The sequence below is a fragment of the Ranitomeya imitator genome, chromosome 3, assembly GCF_032444005.1.
Source record: "Ranitomeya imitator isolate aRanImi1 chromosome 3, aRanImi1.pri, whole genome shotgun sequence".
NCBI lineage: Eukaryota > Metazoa > Chordata > Amphibia > Anura > Dendrobatidae > Ranitomeya > Ranitomeya imitator.
In genome coordinates this window covers 380,467,191-380,491,478 of record NC_091284.1, presented here as the reverse complement: position 1 = coordinate 380,491,478, position 24,288 = coordinate 380,467,191, and the positions used below count along the sequence as shown (strand labels likewise).

Genomic DNA, 24,288 nt, shown 5'->3' with positions numbered 1-24,288 from the left:
TGGTAGTTAGTCCAAGCTTTCAAATGCATGGTGGTTAAATGTCTATGCATGCAACTAGTATTGAGACTTTTCAGATTCTGACCTCTGCTTAAGGAAGTAGAACATTTTTGACAGATGACTTTGCGCTGATCAATTGGATGTTGTTTAAAAAAATGCCAGACTGCACTCTTTCTAGCATCGGATACCTTTTCAGGCATTGCAGACTGAGCTTTAACCGGATGGCCACGCTGTCCTCCACCAGGTTTTGGCTTTGCCACGCGTTTTGGGCAAGATACGGGCCCGGCAGATGGAACCTGTGGCGATGTTGATGCCTGCTGCGGCCCCTCCTCCTCCTCTGCTTCAGAACTGCTGCCGCCTGCACCCTGTTCCCCCAATGGCTGCCAATCGGGGTCAAGAACTGGGTCATCTAATAACTCTTCTTGTACCTCCTGCGCAACTTCGTCTGTGTCACCGTGTCGTTCGGTGGTATAGCGTTCGTGATGGGGCAACATAGTCTCATCAGGGTCTGATTCTTGATCAGCACCCTGCGAGGGCAATGTTGTGGTCTGAGTCAAAGGACCAGCATAGTAGTCTGGCTGTGGCTGTGCGTCAGTGCACTCCATGTCAGATTCAATTTGTAATGGGCATGGACTGTTAACTGCTTCACTTTCTAAGCCAGGGACGGTATGTGTAAAGAGCTCCATGGAGTAACCCGTTGTGTCGCCTGCTGCATTCTTCTCTGTTGTTGTTTTTGCTGAAGAGGACAAGGAAGTGACTTGTCCCTGACCGTGAACATCCACTAACGACGCGCTGCTTTTACTTTTACCAGTTTCACGAGATGAGGCAAAAGAGCTAGAGGCTGAGTCAGCAAGATAAGCCAAAACTTGCTCTTGCTGCTCCGGCTTTAAAAGCGGTTTTCCTAATCCCAGAAAAGGGAGCGTTCGAGGCCTTGTGTAGCCGGACGACGAACCTGGCTCCACAGCTCCAGACTTAGGTGCAATATTTTTTCCCCCACGACCACCTGATGCTCCACCACTACCACTACCCTCATTACCAGCTGACAATGAACGCCCCCGGCCACGACCTCTTCCACTAGACTTCCTCATTGTTTTAAAAACGTAACCAAACTAACGTTATTTGTTGCAGTCACACAACTTACACGGTGAGCTATAACTTCAGTATGATTTAGCTACCCCTTTACAGGTTGGTGAGACCACAGCGAAAATCAGGCCCAATGTTACACACTCTTTTTTTGGTGGCTGCAAATTAGAGAGATGCCCCACACGCAGGACTGTCACTGAAGCACAAATGTTAATATTAATGTCACACTATTATTTTTTTTTTATTTTTATTTTTTTCAGGAACACTTTAGAAACCCCCCCAAAAAAAAAAAAAAGATTTTTGCAGGGAGAATTTAGAAAACAAATGTAACAAACTATATGCTTTCTATGGGCCACTGAGTGAGAGATGACGCACACAGGAATCAGGAGTGGCACACAAGCCCAGAGGCCAATATTTTTCTACCAATGATTGATGGAGTTATTTTCTCTGGTAGATTTTGGAACCCAAATCAAGGAAAAAAAATGTAGGCTTTCTATGGACCACAATTGGAGAGAGAGAGAGAGAGAGAGAGAGAGATGGCACACCCAGGAGTCAAGACTGGCACACAAGCAGAAAGGCCAATATTAATCTCCCACTGTTTTTTTTGGTTGTTTTTTTTTTTTTTTTTTTCAGGGAGACTTTAGAAAAAAAAATAATAAAAAAAATGTGATTTTATCAGGAAGAATTTAGAAACCAAATAAAATAAAATGATTTTTTCAGGGAGAATTTAGAAAACAAATAAAACCAAAAATAGGCGTTCTATGGCCCACTGACTGAGAGATGACGCACCCAGGAGTCAAGACTGGCACACAAGCAGAAAGGCCAATATTAATCTCCCACTGTTTTTTTTTTTTTTTTTCAGGGAGACTATAGAAAAAAAAATAATAAAAAAAATGTGATTTTATCAGGAAGAATTTAGAAACCAAATAAAATAAAATGATTTTTTCAGGGAGAATTTAGAAAACAAATAAAACCAAAAATAGGCGTTCTATGGCCCACTGACAGAGAGAGAGAGAGAGAGATGGAACGCTTAGTACTGGCACACAAGCCCAAAGGGCAATATTAATCTCCCTTTTTTTTTCCAGGGAGAATTTCTAAAACCCAAAAAAAAAAAAAAATAGGCTTTCTATGGCCCACTATTTGTGAGAGAGATGGGACGCTCAGGACTGGCACAGATGGCACGCTCAGGACTGGCACAGAAGCCCAGAGGCCAATATTAATCTCCCTTTTTTTCTGGTAGAATTTATAAAACCAAAAAAAAATTTAAATAGGCTTTCTATGGCCCACTATTTGTGAGAGAGATGGCACGCTCAGGACTGGCACAGATGGCACGCTCACAACTGGCACACAAGCCCAGAGGCCAATATTAATCTCCCTTTTTTCAGGGAAAATTTATAAAACAAAAAAAATAAATAAATAGGCTTTCTATGGCCCACTATTTGTGAGAGAGATGGCACGCTCAGGGCTGGCACAGATGGCACGCTCAGGACTGGCACACAAGCCCAGAGGCCAATATTAATCTCCCTTTTTTTCAGGGAGAATTTATAAAACCCCCAAAAAAAATAAAATAGGCTTTCTATGGCCCACTATTTGTGAGAGAGATGGGACGCTCAGGACTGGCACAGATGGCACGCTCAGGACTGGCACAGAAGCCCAGAGGCCAATATTAATCTCCCTTTTTTTCTGGGAGAATTTATAAAACCAAAAAAAAATTTAAATAGGCTTTCTATGGCCCACTATTTGTGAGAGAGATGGCACGCTCAGGACTGGCACAGATGGCACGCTCACAACTGGCACACAAGCCCAGAGGCCAATATTAATCTCCCTTTTTTCAGGGAAAATTTATAAAACAAAAAAAAAAAATAAATAGGCTTTCTATGGCCCACTATTTGTGAGAGAGATGGCACGCTCAGGGCTGGCACAGATGGCACGCTCAGGACTGGCACACAAGCCCAGAGGCCAATATTAATCTCCCTTTTTTTCAGGGAGAATTTATAAAACCCCCAAAAAAAATAAAATAGGCTTTCTATGGCCCACTATTTGTGAGAGAAATGGGACGCTCAGGACTGGCACAGATGGCACGCTCAGGACTGGCACAGAAGCCCAGAGGCCAATATTAATCTCCCTTTTTTTCTGGGAGAATTTATAAAACCAAAAAAAAATTTAAATAGGCTTTCTATGGCCCACTATTTGTGAGAGAGATGGCACGCTCAGGACTGGCACAGATGGCACGCTCACAACTGGCACACAAGCCCAGAGGCCAATATTAATCTCCCTTTTTTCAGGGAAAATTTATAAAACAAAAAAAAAAATTAAATAGGCTTTCTATGGCCCACTATTTGTGAGAGAGATGGCACGCTCAGGGCTGGCACAGATGGCACGCTCAGGACTGGCACACAAGCCCAGAGGCCAATATTAATCTCCCTTTTTTTCAGGGAGAATTTATAAAACCAAAAAAAAAAATAAATAGGCTTTCTATGGCCCACTATTTGTGAGAGAGATGGCACGCTCAGGGCTGGCACAGATGGCACGCTCAGGACTGGCACACAAGCCCAGAGGCCAATATTAATCTCCCTTTTTTTCAGGGAGAATTTATAAAACCCAAAAAAAAATAAAATAGGCTTTCTATGGCCCACTATTTGTGAGAGAGATGGCACACTCAGGACTGGCACACAAGCCCAAAGGCCAATATTAATCTCCCACTGTATTTTTATCAGGGAGAATTTATACACCCCACAAAAAAAAAATACAGAAAAATGAAAAGGCTTTCTATGGCCCACTATGTGAGAGAGATGGCACACACAGGGATGGCACTCTAGCAGAAATGCCAAATTGCCAATCTTAATCTCCCACCAAAAAAAAAACAAAAAAAAAAACAGGGAATGTCCTACAATTACTATCTCCCTGCCTGCAGTAATCTCAGCCAGGTATGGCAGGCAGCTACTATCTCCCTGCCTGCAGTAATCTCAGCCAGGTATGGCAGGCAGCAATAAGGAGTGGACTGATGCACAAATGAAATAAAAAGTGTGGACAAACAAAAAAGATAGCTGTGCAGAAAGGAAGGAACAAGAGGATTTGTGCTTTGAAAAAAGCAGTTGGTTTGCACAGCGGCGTACACACAGCAATGCAGCTATCAGGGAGCCTTCTAGGGCAGCCCAATGAGCTACAGCGCTGAGGGGAAAAAAAAAAAAAAAAAAACTTCCACTGTCCCTGCACACCGAGGGTGGTGTTGGACAGTGCAAATCGCTGCAGCACAAGCGGTTTTGTGGTTAATGGACCCTGCCTAACGCTATCCCTGCTTCTGACAAAGCGGCAGCAACCTCTCCCTAAGCTCAGATCAGCAGCAGTAAGATGGCGGTCGGCGGGAACGCCTCTTTATAGCCCCTGTGACGTCGCAGACAGCAAGCCAATCACTGCAATGCCCTTCTCTAAGATGGTGGTGACCAGGACCTATGTCATCACGCTGCCCACACTCTGCGTTTACCTTCATTGGCTGAGAAATGGCGCTTTTCGCGTCATTGAAACGCGACTTTGGCGCGAAAGTCGCGTACCGCATGGCCGACCCCGCACAGGGGTCGGATCGGGTTTCATGAAACCCCGACTTAGCCAAAAGTCGGCGACTTTTGAAAATGTTCGACCCGTTTCGCTCAACCCTACTTGTGACAATGCACATAGGACAAATGACAGTTGAATCTTCAGACTTGGGTTGAAACTGGCAGTCCATAATATATATTATACGGTATATCTAGTCTCCATTGCATGTAGCATTTATCAACAGTCCATGCTTTAAAAGACTGAAATACACCTTTAAGGCTAATTTTATATAAACCATCAGGTTGACGGGAATAAATTAGTTTGCCTAATTAACACACAAGAGTTTTATATATTGCATTGTGGCTGCAGTGTTGTGTCCAAAACTTCGGAATCAATATTCCGGTTTCTCTTGACTTTACATACTGACACAGGTGGCATCCATGCTGCTCATGTGGGATACCAATTACAATGTTATCCAACATCAAGCTTTTAAAGGATTGTCTGATCACAAGATACTGATGTCTTAAGGTACCTTCACACTAAGCGACGCTGCAGCGATACCGACAACGATGTCGATAGCTGCAGCGTCGCTGTTTGGTCGCTGGAGAGCTGTCACACAGACAGCTCTCCAACGACCAACGATGCCGAGGTCCCCGGTAACCAGGGTAAACATCGGGTTACTAAGCGCAGGGCCGCGCTTAGTAACCCGATGTTTACCCTGGTTACCATCGTAAAAGTAAAAAAACAAAACACTACATACTTACCTTCTGCTGTCTGTCCCCGGCGCTCTGCTTCCCGCACTGACTGTGAGCACAGCGGCCGGAAAGCAGAGCGATGACGTCACCGCTCTGCTTTCCGGCTGACCGGCGCTGACACAGGATGCAGGAGGAGTGCAGAGAAGCAGAGCGCCAGGGACAGACAGCGGAAGGTAAGTATGTAGTGTTTGTTTTTTTTACTTTTACGATGGTAACCAGGGTAAACATCGGGTTACTAAGCGCGGCCCTGCGCTTAGTAACCCGATGTTTACCCTGGTTACCAGTGAAGACATCGCTGGATCGGTGTCACACACGCCGATTCAGCGATGTCTGCAGGAAGTCCAGCGACAAAATTAAAGTTCTGGCCTTCTAGCTCCGACCAACGACATCACAGCAGGATCCTGATCGCTGCTGCGTGTCAAACTGAACGATATCGCTAGCCAGGACGAAGTTGTTTAGTGTGAAGGTACCTTTACTCCTGGTCATCAGTCAGATGGTTGAGGGGGTCCAATATCTGTCACCACCGACCAGCTCATATGTTACAAAGGTGGCTGGATGTAAACATATTGAAAGTATCTCCATTCAAGAGATGAACAGTTGATCATCGGTACCTATTAGCAGCTGCTATACACTGAATGAAGCGAAGAATTGCTGCTCTGTTCAATGCGATTACATTTAGCTTCTGAAGCTTATTATAAGAGCTGATTGTTAGAGCTGCCAGGTGTAGGACCCCCTGCGATCTGATAGTGATGGCCTAAAATATGGATGGGTCATCTATATTTTGTAATTGGAAAAAACCCCTTTAAGCTGGTCATTTCCATAAGATTATTTATCAAGAAAACAGCCAATACATCCTTGGAGCATTCATGAAAAATTTTAAACAGATGGTTGGTTAAAATAATGAGAAAAGGCCAGCTTAAAAATAACTTATTCACATAGCAGTATTCTGGTCACTAGTATAAGCCCAAACCCAGAACAGAACATAAACACAGTGCAAATCTTTCTAATATACGTAATATGTGTAGGTTCTTTTCTTGGTTTACAAATATTGATCCAGAATTTTGCTGAGTGAATGAGGTTTCCCCATAAAAGTTTTAGAACAGCACTTAGTACTTTCCAGAGTTTTAAGAATTGGAGAAGAACAAATATTGTCCCCATCTTCAAAAAAAGGGGAAGAAGGTGGACCCAGGGAACTACAGGCCTGTGAGCCTGACTACTATACAAGGAAACATCTTTGAACAGATTAAACATGTACGCAAGTACCTGGAGGAGAATGAAGTAATGAAGAGCCAACATAGTCTTGCATGACTTTTTATAGTTACCAAACTAACTTAATGTTCTTCAAAGACAGAGTCACTGACTGGGTGGATAAGGGAAACGCAGTAGATATACACTATGTGCAGAATTATTAGGCAAGTTGTATTTTGATCACATGATGCTTTTTATACATGTTGTCCTACTCCATGCTGTTCAGGCTTGAGAGCCAACTACCAATTAAGTAAATCAGGTGAAGTGCATCTCTGTAATGAGGAGGGGTGTTGTCTAATGACATCAAAACCCTATATAAGGTGTGCTTAATTATTAGGCAATTTCCTTTCCTTTGGCAAAATGGGTCAGAAGAGAGATTTGACGGGTTCTGAAAAGTCCAAAATTATGAAATGTCTTGTAGAGGGATGCAGCAGTCTTGAAATTGCCAAACTTTTGAAGTGTCATCACCGAACAATCAAGCGTTTCATGGCAAATAGCCAACAGGGTCACAAGAAGCGTGTTGGAGCAAAATAACTGCCCATGAATTGAGGAAAATCAAGCGTGAAGCTGCCAAGATGCCATTTGCCACATTTCAGAGTTGCAATGTTACTGGAGTAACAAAAAGCACAAGGTGTGCAATACTCAGGGACATGTCCAAGGGACATGGCCAAGGTAAGGAAGGCTGAAAAACGACCACCTTTGAACAAGAAACATAAAATTAAACGTCTAGACTGGGCCGAGAAATACCCCAAGACTGACTTTTCAAAGGTTTTATCGACTGATGAAATGAGAGTGACTATTGATGGGCCAGAGGCTGGATCAGTAAAGGGCAGAGAGCTCCACTCCGAGTCAGACGCCAGCAAGGTGGAGGTTGGGTACTGGTATGGGCTGGTATCAAAGATGAACTTGTGGGACCTTTTCGGGTTGAGGATGGAGTGAAGCTCAACTCCCAGACCTACTGCCAGTTTCTGGAAGACAACGTCTTCAAGCAGTGGTTCAGAAAGAAGTCGGTATCATTCAAGAAAAAACATGATTTTCATGAAGGACAATGCTCCATCACATGCCTCCAACCACTCCACACCGTGGCTGGCCAGTAAAGGTTTCAAAGGAGAAAAAAGTAGTGACATGGCCCCCCTTGTTCACCTAATCTGAACCCCATAGAGAACCTGTGGTCCCTCATAAAATGTGAGATCTACAGAGAGGGAAATAGTACACCTCTCGGAACAGTGTCTGGGAGGCTGTGGTGGCTGCTGCATTCAATGTTGATCGTAAACCGATCAAGCAACTGACAGAATCTATGGATGGAAGGCTGCTGAGTGTCATCATAAAGAAAGGTGGCTATATTGGTCACTAATTTTGGGGGGTTTTGTTTTTGCATGTCAGAAATGTTTATTTCTATATTGTGTGCAGTTGTATTGGTTTATCTGGTGAAAATAATCAAGTGAGATTGTTTTTTATTATTAAGTTGCCTAATAATTCTGCACAGTAATAGTTACCTGCACAAACATATCCTCCTAAGATAGCCAAATCTAAAAAAAAAAAAAAAAAAAAAACACCACTCCAACTTCCAAAAATATTAAGCTTTGATATTTATGAGTCTTTTGGGTTTATTTGAGAACATCGTTGTTGATCAATAATAAAAATAATCCTCTAAAATACAACTTGCCTAATAATTCTGCACACAGTGTAGTATATCTTGACTTCAGCAAAGCATTTGACAAAGTATCTCACACAATGCTTATTGGAAAAAATGACCACGTATGGAACGGACAAGGCAACTGTTAGGTGGATTCATAACTGGCTTAATGATCGGACCCAAAGAGTGGTCATAAATGGCTGCACATCCAGTTGGAAGAATGTTTCAAGTGGGGTGCCACAGGGCTCTATCCTGGGCCCTGTATTATTCAACATCTTTATCAATGATTTAGATGAAGGAATTGAGGGTACACTGATTACATTCTTCTGTTGACACAAAGCTAGGAAGGAGAGGAGAGGAGAGGAGAGGAGAGGAGAGGAGAGGAGAGAGAGAGAGAGAGAGAGAGAGAGAGAGAGAGAGTTCAAAAAGATCAAAAACTGAACTGTGGGATGCAACTGAATGTATTCCTCCCCGTAAAAAAAAAAAAAAAAAAAAAAAAAAAAAATCACAATTCTGGGTTTCAAAACAGAAGCATACAATCTAGATCACATTAAGTAATTTACTCCTCTTTCGTCAGGCCGCATCTGGAATACTATGTCCAGTTCTGGGCACCACATTTTAATAAAGACATGAACAAACTGGAGAAAATTCAGAGAAGAGGGACCAGAATGGTTACCGGTCTGCAAACCATGTCCTATGAGGACCGGTTAGAGGATTTGGGCATGTTTAGCTTGCAAAAGAGAAGGCTGAAAGGACTCTTAATAGCTGTCTGTCTACAAAAAACTCAAGGGCTGTCACGTTGTAGAGGGATCAGCTTTATTTTCATTAGCATAAGGAAAAGTCTAGAAGCAACAGGATGAAGCAATGGGAGGAGATAGAGATTACAAAAAAAAAAAAATTTGATAGTGAGGGTGTTCAACTAGTGGAACAGGCTACCACGCGAGGTGGTGAGTTCTCCTTCAATGGAAGTCTTCAAACAGAGGTGGATAGACATCTGTCTGGAATTGTTTAGTGAATCCTGCATTGAGCTGGGAAAGGAGTTGGACCAGATGACCCAAGAGGTCCCTTCCAACTATAGTATTTTATCAGAGTAAATTTACAAGTGTGCCCCGCTTCTCGAAGGCAGCTAAAGGTAAAAATCTTAGGATTCTCCAAAGAGTTGGTAGCACACCACCAACCATAAATTACTATAAGTGAAAAAGAAAACCTAATCCCCCTGAAAAGGGTCCAAAGTAGGGGAACGATGAATCAGCACATAAGTTTAAAATCGGGCACTGAAAATAAGCAACTTTACAACAGTGGCATTTTTTGCAACATGCGGGAAGTGGAATTAAGTGACTTGATATTATTCAAAGATAAATAAGGTCTTATGCACATAGCTGTAATTTTTGCTTTAATTTTCACAAAGCTATAATTGTACCCCTAATTGAGTGAAGGGGACTTCTACATGACTCAGATTTCGTATAGAAAAAAAAAAAAAACAACAAAAACAAACAAGCAGCTCTATGACAATCCACTTGTATAGAGCTACTCTCCCTTGTGATCATATGGAGCCTGTAGAACAGAGGTCCCCAACGTTTCTGACCTTGAGAGCCACATTCCGCTCTGAGAGAGGGTCGCGAGCCACATCCAGCCTTGAGAGAGGGTCGCGAGCCACATTCAGCTCCTGCCCTCTCACAATAATGGTAACCAAAGCTTTTCCACAAAAATCAATCATCCCAAAGCAGTATACAAAGATCCAGGGGTTTCTACAATACCCCCCATTCAGTATTCTCCTATAAAGCACTCCAAAGACACTGTCACATCCAGCTTCAAACACCTCCTCTGACAGGTGGTGTCATCTTGTCTCCAGCATACCAAACTTAAATCATCTCAAAACCCCTAAGACCAGTATATGTGCATCCAGATCTGCTCTTTTGTGCAGGGCTGCTAACAAAATTCACCATTTTCAGATGTGCTCTTCGTAACTGTTTGCTACAACTGGAGCTAATGAACCAAGCTGACAGAGAGCCGCGAGCCACATGTGGCTCCCGAGCTACAGGTTGGGGACCCCTGCTGTAGAAGAAGGGGCTTTCATAAAAGGAAAGTTATGAGCATTGGCTCCATTAAAGAGACTTTCCAAACTGAAAAAGTCATCAGTCACTTTGTGCGAATGGCAAATTGCGACAGCGTACATGTACACACAATTCCCTTGTTTTGAGTGAGTGGGCGGTCACATGACAGCATATATGAGATACTAGATGGTGGCCCGATTCTAACGCATCGGGTATTCTAGAATATGTATAGTAGTATATAGCACAGCCCACGCAGTATACAACACAGCCCACGCAGTATATAGCAGTGTGGGCACCATATCCCTGTTATAAAAAAATAATTATAATAAAAAAAATAGTTATATACTCACCTTCCGGCGGCCCCCGGATCCAGCCCAGGCGTTTAGCAATGCTCCTTGTGACGCTCCGGTCCCAAGACTGCATTGCAGCAATAACACGTGATGATGTAGCAGTCTCGCAAGACCGCTACGTCATCTCGCGAGACCGCTACGTGATCTCGAGTCATTGCCGCAATGCATTCTTGGGACCGGAGTGTCGCGAGGTGGGAAAGGTGCCGGAAGGTGAGAATATAATGATTTTTTATTTTTAACATTAGATTTTTTTTTTACTATTGATGCTGCATAGGCAGCATCAATAGTAAAAAGTTGGTAACACAGGGTTAGTAGCAGAGTTAACGGACTGCGTTACACAGTGTTATGCCGCGGTGTAACGCAGTCCGTTTAACGCACTGCTAAACCGCTATGGGGGCACTAACTGGAGGGGAGTAGGGAAGGGCGAATTCGCGGCCAGACTGTGCCCGTCGCTGATTGGTCCCGGCCGCGACCAATCAGCAATGTGGGATTTCCGTGACAGACAAACAGACGGAAGTGACCCTTAGACGATTATATAGATAGATGTTCAACTGCAGTCACGTGCTGACTTTATTCACCTCCACTTTGCACTCAGTGTTCCATTGACCACCTTCTCGAGCTACTTAATATATTGCCACCATAACAGTGTTAGCATTTATTTAGCAGCAGACTTTTCTTTTCAGCCCAGAGAATCCCTATAAGATCTCCATCTTAAATTCAAGAAAGAACATACAGGTGCTTCTCACAAAATTAAAATAATCAAAGCTAATTTATTTCAGTTCTTCTATACAAAAAGTGAAACTTATTATATAGAGACTTTACAAACAGAGTGATCTATTTCAAGTGTTTATTTCTGTTTATGTTGATGATTATGGCTTACAGCCAATGAAAACCCAAAAGTCTTTATCTCAGTAAATTAGAATAATTTACAAAAAACAGCTGCAAAGGTTTCCTACGCACTTAAAAAAGGTCCCTTAGTCTGTTTCAGTAGGCTTCACAATCGTGGGGAAGACTGCTGACTTGACAGATGTCCGGAAGGCAGTCATTTACACACTCCACAAGGAGAGTAAAGGTACCGTCAGCGACGCTGCAGCGATATAGACAATGAGCCGATCGCTGGAGCGTCGCTGTTTAGGTCGCTGTAGAGACGTCAAACACAGCAACTCCAGAACGATGCAGGAGCGATCCAGTGACGTAACGGCGACTCACTTATCGTTCTCACTGGTTGTTAGCTCCATGTAAAACGTTGCTGGCGTCGTTGCTTTTGATGTCAAACATGACGATACACGCCGACCTGATGACCAAATAAAGTTCTGGACTTCTAGCTCCGACCAGCGATGGCACAGCGGGATCCAGATCGCTGCTGCGTGTCAAACACAACGAGATCGCTATCCAGGACGCTGCAACGTCACGGATCGTTGTCGTTCTCGTTGCAAAGTTGCTCAGTGTGACGGTACCTTAAGCCAGAAAAGGTCATTGCTAAAGATGTTGGCTGTTCATAGAGTGCTGTATCCAAGCATATTAATGTAAAGTTAAGTGGAAGGAAAAAGTGTGGTAGAAAAAGGTGCACAAGTAACCGGAATACCCACAGCCTTGAAAGGATTGTTAAGAAAAGGCCAAACATTTAGGGGAGATTCACAAGGAGCGGACGGCTGCTGGAGTCATTGCTTCAAGAGCCTCTACACAGAGATATCCAGGACATGGGCTACAAGCATTGCATTCCATCGCATTCCTTGTGTCACGCCACTCATGACCAATAGAAGCGTCTTACCTGGGCCACAGGGGTCCAAGGTGTTGCTTTCAGTTGAAAGAAAGTTTTGCATTTCATTTGGAAATCCAGGTCCCAGAGTCTGGATGAAGAGTGGAGAGGCACACAATCCAAGCTGCTTGAGGTTTAGTTTCCAAAATCAGTGATGGTTTGGGGAGCCATGTCTGTTGGTGTAGGTCTACTGTGTTTTATTAAGACCAAAGTCAGCGCAGCGATCTACCAGGAAATTTTAGAGCACCTCATACTTCCCTCTGCTAACAAATTTTTTGGAGATGGAAATTTCATTCTCCACAGGGCATTGGCACCTGTCCACACTACCAAAAGTACCAATACCTGGTTTAAAAGAAACAGCATCACTGTGCTTGATTGGCCAGCAAACTCACCTGACTAACCCAATAGAGACTCTATGAGGTATTGTCAAGAGGAAGATGAGAGACACCAGACCCAACATTGCAGACGAGCTGAATGCAATGCCCTCGTCTGCCCTCAACAGAGCAAAGTACACCTGCGCCGGAGCCACGGCAGGAAGTCAAGAAGAGGACGTCATCGAAAGAAGATAGGAGGCGCCGGATCCGGACCGCGACGCCCATCGGACCGGACAGCCCCTGGGTGAGTATAATATAACCTGATTTTCTTATCTTTCAGGGTACATCGTGGGCTTATCTACAGCATTACAGAATGCTGTAAATAAGCCCCTGATGTCGGTGGCCTTTACTCATATACGATTTTTGGGGTGACAGATTCCCTTTAAATAAATTAACTTTTTGATAATATTCTAATCTGTCAGAAGCACCTGTATAGAGCCATAATAAAGCACAGGATGTCAGGATGTATGGCTTTAGTAAAATGTAGTTAAAGGGTTTTCAAATGGCAAGACAAATTGCGGAGATACAGTTATATGAAAAAGTTTGGGCACCCCTATTAATCTTAAGCTTAATGCTTTATAAAAATAGGTTTTTTTGCAACAGCTATTTTAGTTTCATATATCTAATAACTGTTGGACACAGTAATGTTTCTGCCTTGAAATGAGGTTTATTGTACTAACAGAAAATGTGCAATCTGCATTCAAACAAAATTTGACAGGTACATAAGTATGGACACCCTTATCATTTTCTTGTTTTAAATACTCCTACCTACTTTTTACTGACTTACTAAAGCACTTTTTTTGGTTTTCTAACCTCATTGAGCTTTGAACTTCATAGCCAGGTGTATGCAATCATGAGAAAAGCTACTTAAAGTGGCCACTTGCAAGTTGTTCTCCTGTTTGAATCTCCTCGGAAGAGTGGCATCATGGGCTCCTCAAAACAACTGTCTAATGATCTGAAAACAAAGATTATTCAACTTAGTTGTTCAGGGGAAGGATACAAAAAGCTGTCTTGGAGATTTAACCTGTCAATTTCCACTTTGAGGAACATAGTAAGGAAATGGAAGAACACAGGTATGGTTCTTGTTAAGGCCAGAAGTGGCAGGCCAAGAAAAACATCAGAAAGGCAGAGAAGAAGAATGGTGAGCTCAGTCAAGGACAATCCTCAGACCACCTCCAGAGAGCTGCAGCATCAACTTGCTGCAGATGGTGTCACTGTGCATCGGTCAACTATATAACGCACTTTGCACAAGGAGAAGCTGTATGGGAGAGTGATGCGAAAGAAGCCGTTTCTGCACAAACAGTCGGCTGAGGTATGCAAAAGCACATTTGGAGAAGCCAATTACTTTTTGGAAGAAGGTCCTGTGGACTGATGAAACCAAGATTGAGTTGTTTGGTCATACAAAAAGGCGTTATGCATGGCGGCCAAAAAACACAGCATTCCAAGAAAAACACTTGCTACCCACAGTAAAATTTGGTGGAGGTTCCATCATGCTTTGGGGCTGTGTGGCCAATGCCGTCACCGGGTATCTTGTTAAAGTTGAGGGATGCATGGATTCCTCTCAGTATCAGCAGATTCTTGACAATAATGTTCATGAATCAGTGACAAAGTTGAAGTTACGCAGGGGATGGATCTTTCAGCAAGACAATGAGCCAAAACACCGCTCCAAATCTACTCAGGCATTCATGCAGAGGAACAATTACACTGTTCTGGAATGGCCATTCCAGTCCCCAGACCTGAATATCATTGAACATCTGTGGGATCATTTGAAGAGGGCTGTCCATGCTCGGTGACCATCAAACCTAACTGAACTTGGAATTGTTTTGTAAAGAGGAATGGTCAAAAATACCTTCATCCAGGATCCAGGAATTCATTAAAAGCTACAGGAAGTGACTAGAGGCTGTTATTTTTGCAAAAGGAGGATCTACTAAATATTAATGTCACTTTTCTGGTGGGGTGCCCACACTTATGCACCTGTCAAATTGTGTTTGAATGCAGATTGCACATTTTCTGTTAGTACAATAAACCTCATTTCAAGGCAGAAACATTACTGTGTCCAACAGTTATTAGATATATGAAACTGAAATAGCTGTTGCAAAAAAAAAAACAATTTTTATAAAACATTAAGCTTAAGATTAATAGGGGTGCCCAAACTTTTTCATATAACTGTATACATTGGATAGGTCATGAATATGAGATCAGGCAGAGGCCATTCAGCACTGTACAGGTCTGCTGTGCTCTGTCCCATACATTAATGAATTCCAGCCACTGTTTGAACAGTTTTTTCAAAGTTTGGATCTCCAATCTCCAAATGGCCTCTCCAACAATGATTATTGAAATAAATGAAATCAGGAAGAAATTAAACTGCCATATATGCCATATCCTTTTTCACCTGAAATTTGTTATAGGGTAAAATAAATAAATAAAATAAATATGAGGCTTCCCCATACACTCAAAATAGTTAAAAAGTTAGAGGGTATATGCGATGATCCGGAACTGGCAGCGCATGTCTGCTGTATCCAAAGAACCGTGCTGATTCACTGCATCAAAAACATTGTATGGGTGAAATTTCTCATTTCCCCAAGGAAACTGACATGCTGCGGTCTGCAGAGACACACTGCATGTACATCTCTGCGGGCGAGCCGTGGGATTTCTTGAAATCCCACCCATTATGCTGTAACAGCTGGACGCTGTGGGTTGGACCCTGCACAAGTACGCAGCATCCAATCCACAGTGTTTACAGATCCTCTGCACATTCCCTCAGACTTTTCAGGTTTGGCCTACTATGTGCGAATGTGTATGGGAACTGGCATTAAACATCCTTTTTGTTAAGTTTTAATAACGCTATTAATTAGATTTGTTATGTGGCAACTCATTTGTTTTTCCCTTTTCAAATGGCCAGGTTCACACAAGCATAATGTGTATATATATATATCAGTTTCATTAAGAAAACTGATTTTTTTTCCCTCCCTTGTCACCCATGTACAGTCAGTTTCGTACATCAGCATCCATTAATCACTTACAAAATGATTTACCGTATATACTCGAGTATAAGCCGAGATTTTCAGCCCAAATTTTTGGGCTGAAAGTGCCCCTCTCGGCTTATACTCGAGTCACGGTAGCGGTGGGGTCGGTGGGTGAGGGCGCTGAGGTATACTTACCTAGTCCCAGCGATCCTGACGCTCCCCGCCTGTCCCACGGTGTTCTGTGCTGCAGCTTCTTCCCCTCTTCAGCGGTCACGTGGGACCACTCATTACAGAAATGAATAGGCGGCTCCAGCTCCCATAGGGGTGGAGCCGCCTATTCATTTCTCTAATCAGCGGTGCCGGTGACCGCTGACAGGAAGAGGCTGCAGCACACGGGGAGGAAGGCGGGGAGCACCAGGATCGCTAGGACTAGGTAAGTATGGCATATTTACCTGTCCACGTTCCAGCCGCCAGGCGTCGCTCCATCTTCCCGGCGTCTGCGCTCTGACTGATCAGGCAGAGGGCGCCGCGCACACTATATGCGTCATCGCGCCCTCTGCCTGATCAGTCAGAGCAGAGACGCCGGGAAGATGGAGGCGCCGGGACCGGACGCTGGGAGCTGCAATCAAGAGAGGTGAGTATGTGTTTTGTTTTGTTTTTTATTGCAGCAGCAGCACAGATTTATGTGGAGCATCTATGGCGCAGTATGAACGGTGCAGAGCAATATATGGGGCATCTGTGCAGCATCTATGGGGCAATATGAACGGTGCAGAGCACTGTATGGGGCATCTGTGCAGCATCTATGGGGCAATATGAACGGTGCAGAGCATATATGGGGCACAGATATGGGGCAATATGAACGGTGCAGAGCACTATATGGCACAGCTATGGGGAAATAATGATCTATTTTTATTTTTGAAATTCACCGGTAAATGCTGCATTTCCACCCTAGGCTTATACTCGAGTCAATAAGTTTTCCCAGTTTTTTGTGGCAAAATTAGGGGGGGTCGGCTTATACTCGGGTCGGCTTATACTCGAGTATATACGGTACAGTTCTCTCTTAGGGTACATTCCCACGGTCAGTAAACACTGCGGGTTGGACACTGCGTACATCCACAGCGTCCACATGATACAGCATAGTGGATGGGATTTCAAGAAATCCCATGCCCACTGTGTGCACAGACACCTGTGGCTTAGATGCAGAAACGGGCAAGCGGCGCATCTTTCCAGACTGCAGCATGTCTATTATCTTGTAATGGGCGCTGTGATTCCGCACGGTTCAATGAACATATGTAGAATCACCTGCGTTCAAAAGCCGGCAGCGCTTTGGACACAGTGGACATGTACTGCCGATTACTGACCACGAGGGACGTAGCCTTAGAGAACTGCTATGTAGCCATAAAAATCAGATGCTATACTGTGGCTTTTTTTCTTTCTTTTTTTTTTAAACACAAACACACACACACACACACACACACACACACACACACACCCATGGACTTGAATAGGAGAGTCTCATTTGATTTACTGAAGAAACTAGTACATGCTGCACTTTTCACACACAGATTTGGTTAAACACAACATAATGCTAATCTGTACTGCCCCATTGAATAATATTGGTCCACGGACAGAACTAGGGCCAAAAATACAGTCATGTGAAAGAGCTGGTAGAGCGATATGTCCCTGATAAATTACACTGGCCAACTGGTCACATTAAAAAAAAATACATTTAAAAAAGTGCACAAAAACTTATTTACACAATATACCCAACATGACAAGTTTAGCTCCCATCAATGGGATAGGAGAGAGCTGGCTGATACCTGGGGTTCCACACTCGGAGACCTAGCTCCACTGATCCCGAGAACAGGTCTTGGTAGGGGCTGTCAGCACAGAATGAGTGTTCAAACCAAGTACTGTTGCTCGGTGCATCATGGCAGGGCCAATCATTTGAGTGCACTTTCCCACCTGCTTGTTTTTCATCTATCTCAGCTCGTCTTTAGCTCAAACCAGAGATGTCAAAGAAAGGGATGAGTGGCGACTGATAGAAAACAAACAGGTCGTTAGGTGTACAGTCATGGCCAAAAGTACTGACACCCCTGAAATTCTGTCAGATAATACTCATTTTCTTCCTGCAAATGATTGCAATCACAAATTCTTTGTTATTATTATCTTCATTTAAATTTGTCTTAAATGAAAAAACACAAAAGAGAATGAAGCAAAAAGCAAAACATTGATCATTTCACACAACTTCAAAAATGGGCCAGACAAAAGTATTGGCACCCTCAGCCTAATACTTGGTTGCACAACCTTTAGCCAAAATAACTGCGACCAACCGCTTCCGGTAACCATCAATGAGTTTCTTACAATGCTCTGCTGGAATTTTAGACCATTCTTCTTTGGCAAACTGCTCCAGGTCCCTGATATTTGAAGGGTGCCTTCTCCAAACTGCCATTTCTAGATCTCTCCACAGGTGCTCTATGGGATTCAGGTCTGGACTCATTGCTGGCCACCTTAGAAGTCTCCAGTGCTTTCTCTCAAACCATTTTCTAGTGCTTTTTGAAGTGTGTTTTGGGTCATTGTCCTGCTGGAAGACCCAGCTTTCTCACACTGGGCCCTACATTATGCTGCAAAATTTGTTGGTAGTCTTCAGACTTCATAATGACATGCACACGGTCAAGCAGTCCAGTGCCAGGGGCAGCAAAGCAACCCCAAAACATCAGGGAACCTCCGCCATGTTTGACTGTAGGGACCGTGTTCTTTTCTTTGAATGCCTCGTTTTTCTGCTGTAAACTCTACGTTGATGCCTTTGCCCAAAAAGCTCTACTTTTGTCTCATCTGACCAGAGAACATTCTTCCAAAACGTTTTAGGCTTTTTCAGGTAAGTTTTGGCAAACTCCAGCCTGACTTTTTTATGTCTCGGGATAAGAAGTGGGGTCTTCCTGGGTCTCCTACCATACAGTCTCTTTTCATTCAGACGCCGACGAATAGTACGGGTTGACACTGTTGTACCCTCGGACTGCAGGGCAGCTTGAACTTGTTTGGATGTTAATCGAGGTTTTTTATCCAACATCCGTACAATCTTGCGTTGAAATCTCGTCAATTTTTATTTTCCGTCGACATCTAGGGAGGTTAGCCACAGTGCCATGGGCTTTAAACTTCTTGATGACACTGAGCACGATAGACACAGGAACATTCAGGTCTTTGGAGATGGACTTGTAGCCTTGAGATTGCTCATGCTTCCTCACAATTTGGTTTCTCAAGTCCTCAGACAGTTCTTTGGTCATCTTTCTTTTCTCCATGCTCAATGTGGTACACACAAGGACACAGGACAGAGGTTGAGTCAACTTTAATCCATGTCAACTGGCTGCAAGTGTGATTTAGTTATTGCCAACACCCGTTAGGTGCCACAGGTAAGTTACAGGTGCTGTTAATTACACAAATTAGAGAAGCATCACATGATTTATCGAACAGTGCCAATACATTTGTTCACCCCCTTTTTTATGTTTGGTGTGGAATTATATCCAATTTGGCTTTAGGACAATTCTTTTTGTGTTTTTTCATTTAAGACAAATTAAATGAAGATAATAATACTAAATAATTTGTGTTAGCAATCATTTTCAGGAAGAAACTGAGTATTATCTGACAGAATTGCAGGGGTGTCAATGCTTTTGGCCATGATTGTAGTTAAATGTTTGGCCATGCCATAATGCGATACATGCCTGTACTTGCTGCGAACAATCATTCTGTACTGACCGGAGTCCATTTAATAGAGTGGAGGTGAAGCATGCACAATGCCTATATCCTATAAACAGGGGAAAACTTATGATTTTGGGAATAACCCTTTAAGGGCTTGCTCCCACTTGCGATGTAATCGGACTAGTGCAATCTGATTAAAAAAAAAAAAAAAAAACACGGACTACACTCGGCTGAATGTTACCTTATGGCGCAGCTCACATATGCAGTTAAATTCTCATGCGAATCCTTGAATCGGATGGCATGTACCAATATAAAAGTCTATGAGTGCATGTGAAACATCGTACTGTACTCATATCACCCGAGTGCAGTGTGATTCCCTTAGACGCCGGCAATGGAGGAGATGGAGAAAGTAATTTCTCTATTTCCTTGGCACCTGTACTGTGATGCGAGAGGATCGGAGCACAAAGCACCAAAATTTGGCGAACGCTTGCAGCAGAGTGGCATTAGCATCTCACATCGGATGTGATACGCTAGTGTATCTCCGGCCTAACTCAGATTTTATATTCCGTCTGAGATTCAAATTATCTTCAAAGAGCTGAATTGCCATTTGTACAGGCGTCGATTCTTCAACCTCTCACTTGAAAACCGGGTCAATAAGCTACCCATCCTTCATTGACGTGGATTCTGCTCGGTAACCGCAGCATGCTACCACATGTTCAATGTCCGACAGATACATGCAAACCTACAGCAGCTCAAACTCAAAGTCTGTGGGAGATAATAAAGGGTCAGACTCAGATTTCGACAGAACTCTGACAAATCAACACCCGATTCTCTTTTTCCAACATTAAAAAGCTTTGTGTGATTGTAGGCAAGATTTCTTCTCCAGTTTTCTCATACTTCTTGCCTAGTTATAAAGTCCTAGATCCCGGTATTGCTGAATGGATAGCCATATTTACTTTGCGAGACTATAAAAGCCAGGCCACAACACTTCTGGAAGATATGACGGGGACATTGGGTGTCCATCAGCTTTTGCAGAACTGAGTGATTAGAATTCGGAATTCGACAGGAGAGAACAACTCTACATAGAATATTTGTAGGTATAGTGTACGAATCAATAGCAGCCATGTTTTCATTTTACAGATGACATGTGTGAATATATATATATATATATATATATATATATATATATATATATATATATATATATATAAAGCCTTTCCAATTCCTCATACATCACATTTTCACTGCGGCATCATAGGGACCTATTATCTTCGGCCTGCAGAGAAAATGCAATCTCGGAGCAACACACTGGTAGAATTCATGTAAGCATTACACTGCTGAGGAGATTAAGGCTGATGTGTGGGATTAATATCCAAATTACAGTGGAAAGCATTAATAATTATTTGATTATTCGGTTTTCTATGGAGACACTAGGACGACCTTTAAAGGAACACCCATTACTTGTAACTTGCTAGATTTCTGCTGAATCTTACTGCAGGGATGAACCGGAAAATGACCTTGATGCACACTCTGGTTAGAGGTTTTTTTACCCCCTTTTTCCAAAGTTTCACCATATAGCCTATCCTTAGGGTGGGATAATTGGATATGGGTCAGATGCTTGAGATGCAGCATAATGGGAGAGAATGTATCGGTGCCCACCTTTATTCTTGACCATTTCTTCCAGGTTAGGAGCAAAGATAATGCCAGGAGCGCGTGCGGATTAATGCAGCAAATGTCGCCTACCGATCCACCACAAACACGCTACGTGTAGCTTCCACGCACGACCACGCTTCCTATCTAACCTCGCCATAAAAATAAAACAAATTCAGGGGGGGGGGGGGGGGAAATTACATCAATAAGGAAGTGACTTTTATAATCAGAGCCCTCAAGGTTGTCAAAGTCAGCATAAGGAATTCATAATGATCTTCTAATGGTAGCCAAGCCCCTTCTAGGGAATTAACTCCTCCTGTTCCAGGGAGAGGAAATGATGAACCGCAGAGGCTCACAGCGCTTAATTAGTTAATGGTTACATTAAATGGCCTGGTTAGATATTTGCCATTGAATGCCTAGAATTCCTCCATCCAGAATGAGGAGTCCCAGCTCTCAGGGATCTTAGTGCTGCCAGCAGCCACCTGATCCCCCCACTGCAGATGAGGTTACTGCAGTCATCCCCCCCACTGACCACATAGCACACGATCCATCACATTCCTGCACACCATTCATAAAGCCTTGTGCGGAGAAAGTGAGCTCTGCCATTGTGGAGAGATCCAGGCTGTGCAGCAATGACTGCAGCTGGGACACAGGGCATAGGAAGTAGTGAACTTGGTCTTAGCGATCCACCCAGATCCCTTGTAGATCCCAGCTCCTTACCTCGCCATGGAGCGCTCAGCAATCCCAGCCCGGAGAGAGTAAAGTCCCTTAGTAGAGCGATTTCCTTTGCTCAGATTCTCAGTCTCCCCCTTCTCTTCCCTTCCCTGCAGTGCAGGGCACAGACATCACATTCCAGGCAGGGGATAGTAACAATGTAAGGTGGGCTTCCCTTCCCGGAGACCAACCTCCACACTGCTGCCGTCAGTCCTCGGCCATATAAGGAGAGGCTGGGCCGAGCTCTCGGGTTTACCCGGCGAAGGCGGAGCCGTGCAGCGCCCAGGGGAAGGGATAGACCGGGGAGACGGGCAGGAGGGAGGAAGGGGCAGAAACACGACACGTGAGGACAGGCAGAAGTGGAGGTGATGAAGGGAAAAGGAGGGCTGAGAGCGTGAGGTAAAAGCGCGGGAGCAGGCGGCGTGAGGAGACTTCCCGGGGGGCGTGTTATCAGGAAGAACATGGTGGGATCCAGTCAGTAAGAAGCTGAGGAGACATTTGGAAGTCATTTACTGTTGGCGCCTGTTAGTGGTAGAAGAGGGATGTGGCAGTGGAGGCTGAGGGTGACCCAAATAGTCTTCACAAATCTACAGACCTGTGTAAAGACCCCCATACATGTTAGGTAGCTGTCAGCCGAATGAGGGTCTTGTGGATATGCTAACAGTGATGTCTCCTGACTGTCCCGTATACAGGCGAGCTCACTGTTCTAACTGTCCCGTATACAGGCGCGCTCACTGTTCTGACTGTCCCGTATACAGGCGCGCTCACTGTTGACTGTCCCATATACAGGAGAGCTAACTCTCCTGACTGTCCCATATACAGGCGCGCTCACTGTTCTGACTGTCCCGTATACAGGCGCGCTCACTGTTCTGACTGTCCCATATACAGGTGCGCTCACTGTTCTGACTGTCCCGTATACAGGCGCGCTCACTGTTCTGACTCCCGTATACAGGAGCGCTCACTGTTCTGACTGTCCCGTATACAGGCGAGCTCACTGTTCTGACTCCCGTATACAGGCGCGCTCACTGTTCTGACTGTCCCATATACAGGCGCGCTCACTGTTCTGACTCCCGTATACAGGCGCGCTCACTGTTGACTGTCCCATATACAGGAGCGCTCACTGTTCTGACTGTCCCGTATACAGGCGCGCTCACTGTTCTGACTGTCCCGTATACAGGCGCGCTCACTGTTGACTGTCCCATTACACGAGCGCTCACTGTTCTGACTGTCCCGTATACAGGCGCGCTCACTGTTCTAACTGTCCCGTATACAGGCGCGCTCACTGTTGACTGTCCCATATACAGGAGCGCTCACTGTTCTGACTGTCCCATATACAGGTGCGCTCACTTTTCTGACTCCCGTATACAGGAGCGCTCACTGTTCTGACTGTCCCGTATACAGGAGCGCTCACTGTTCTGACTGTCCCGTATACAGGCGCGCTCACTGTTCTGACTGTCCCGTATACAGGCGCGCTCACTGTTGACTGTCCCATATACACGAACGCTCACTGTTCTGACTGTCCCGTATACAGGCGCGCTCACTATTCTAACTGTCCCGTATACAGGCGCGCTCACTGTTGACTGTCCCATATACAGGAGCGCTCACTGTTCTGACTGTCCCATATACAGGTGCGCTCACTTTTCTGACTCCCGTATACAGGAGCGCTCACTGTTCTGACTGTCCCGTATACAGGAGCGCTCACTGTTCTGACTGTCCCGTATACAGGCGCGCTCACTGTTCTGACTGTCCCGTATACAGGCGCGCTCACTGTTGACTGTCCCATATACACGAGCGCTCACTGTTCTGACTGTCCCGTATACAGCCGCGCTCACTGTTCTGACTGTCCCGTATACAGGCGCGCTCACTGTTGACTGTCCCATATACAGGAGCGCTCACTGTTCTGACTGTCCCATATACAGGTGCGCTCACTTTTCTGACTCCCGTATACAGGAGCGCTCACTGTTCTGACTGTCCCGTATACAGGAGCGCTCACTGTTCTGACTGTCCCGTATACAGGAGCGCTCACTGTTCTGACTGTCCCGTATACAGGAGCGCTCACTGTTCTGACAGTCCCGTATACAGACGCGCTCACTGTTGACTGTCCCATACACAGGAGCGCTCACTGTTCTGACAGTCCCGTATACAGGCGCGCTCACTGTTGACTGTCCCATATACAGGAGTGCTCACTGTTCTGACTGTCCCATATACAGGTGCGCTCACTTTTCTGACTGTCCCGTATACAGGAGCACTCACTGTTCTGACTGTCCCTTATACAGGCGCACTCACTGTACTGACTGTCCCTTATACAGGCGCGCTCACTGTTCTGACTGTCCCGTATACAGGCGAGCTCACTGTGCTGACTCCCGTATACAGGCGAGCTCACTGTTCTAACTGTCCCGTATACAGGCGAGCTCACTGTTCTGACTGTCCCGTATACAGGCGCGCTCACTGTTCTGACTCCCGTATACAGGC

General features: G+C 44.5%; 1 protein-coding gene across 4 annotated transcripts in view; it reads right to left on the bottom strand.

The window, feature by feature from the left end:
• The window catches only part of LUZP1 (leucine zipper protein 1), a 177,001-nt gene extending 154,869 nt beyond the window's left edge, over positions 1-22,132 (bottom strand). For 3 of the 4 annotated variants that reach the window (XM_069756952.1, XM_069756951.1, XM_069756953.1), the window contains exon 1: positions 21,823-22,129. The gene's annotated coding sequence lies outside the window, so the exon portion shown is untranslated. Of the gene's footprint in view, positions 1-21,822 lie in introns of all 4 variants that reach the window. The other variant, XM_069756955.1, reaches the window with a different exon arrangement.
• Between the last annotated feature and the right edge of the window lie 2,156 nt (positions 22,133-24,288).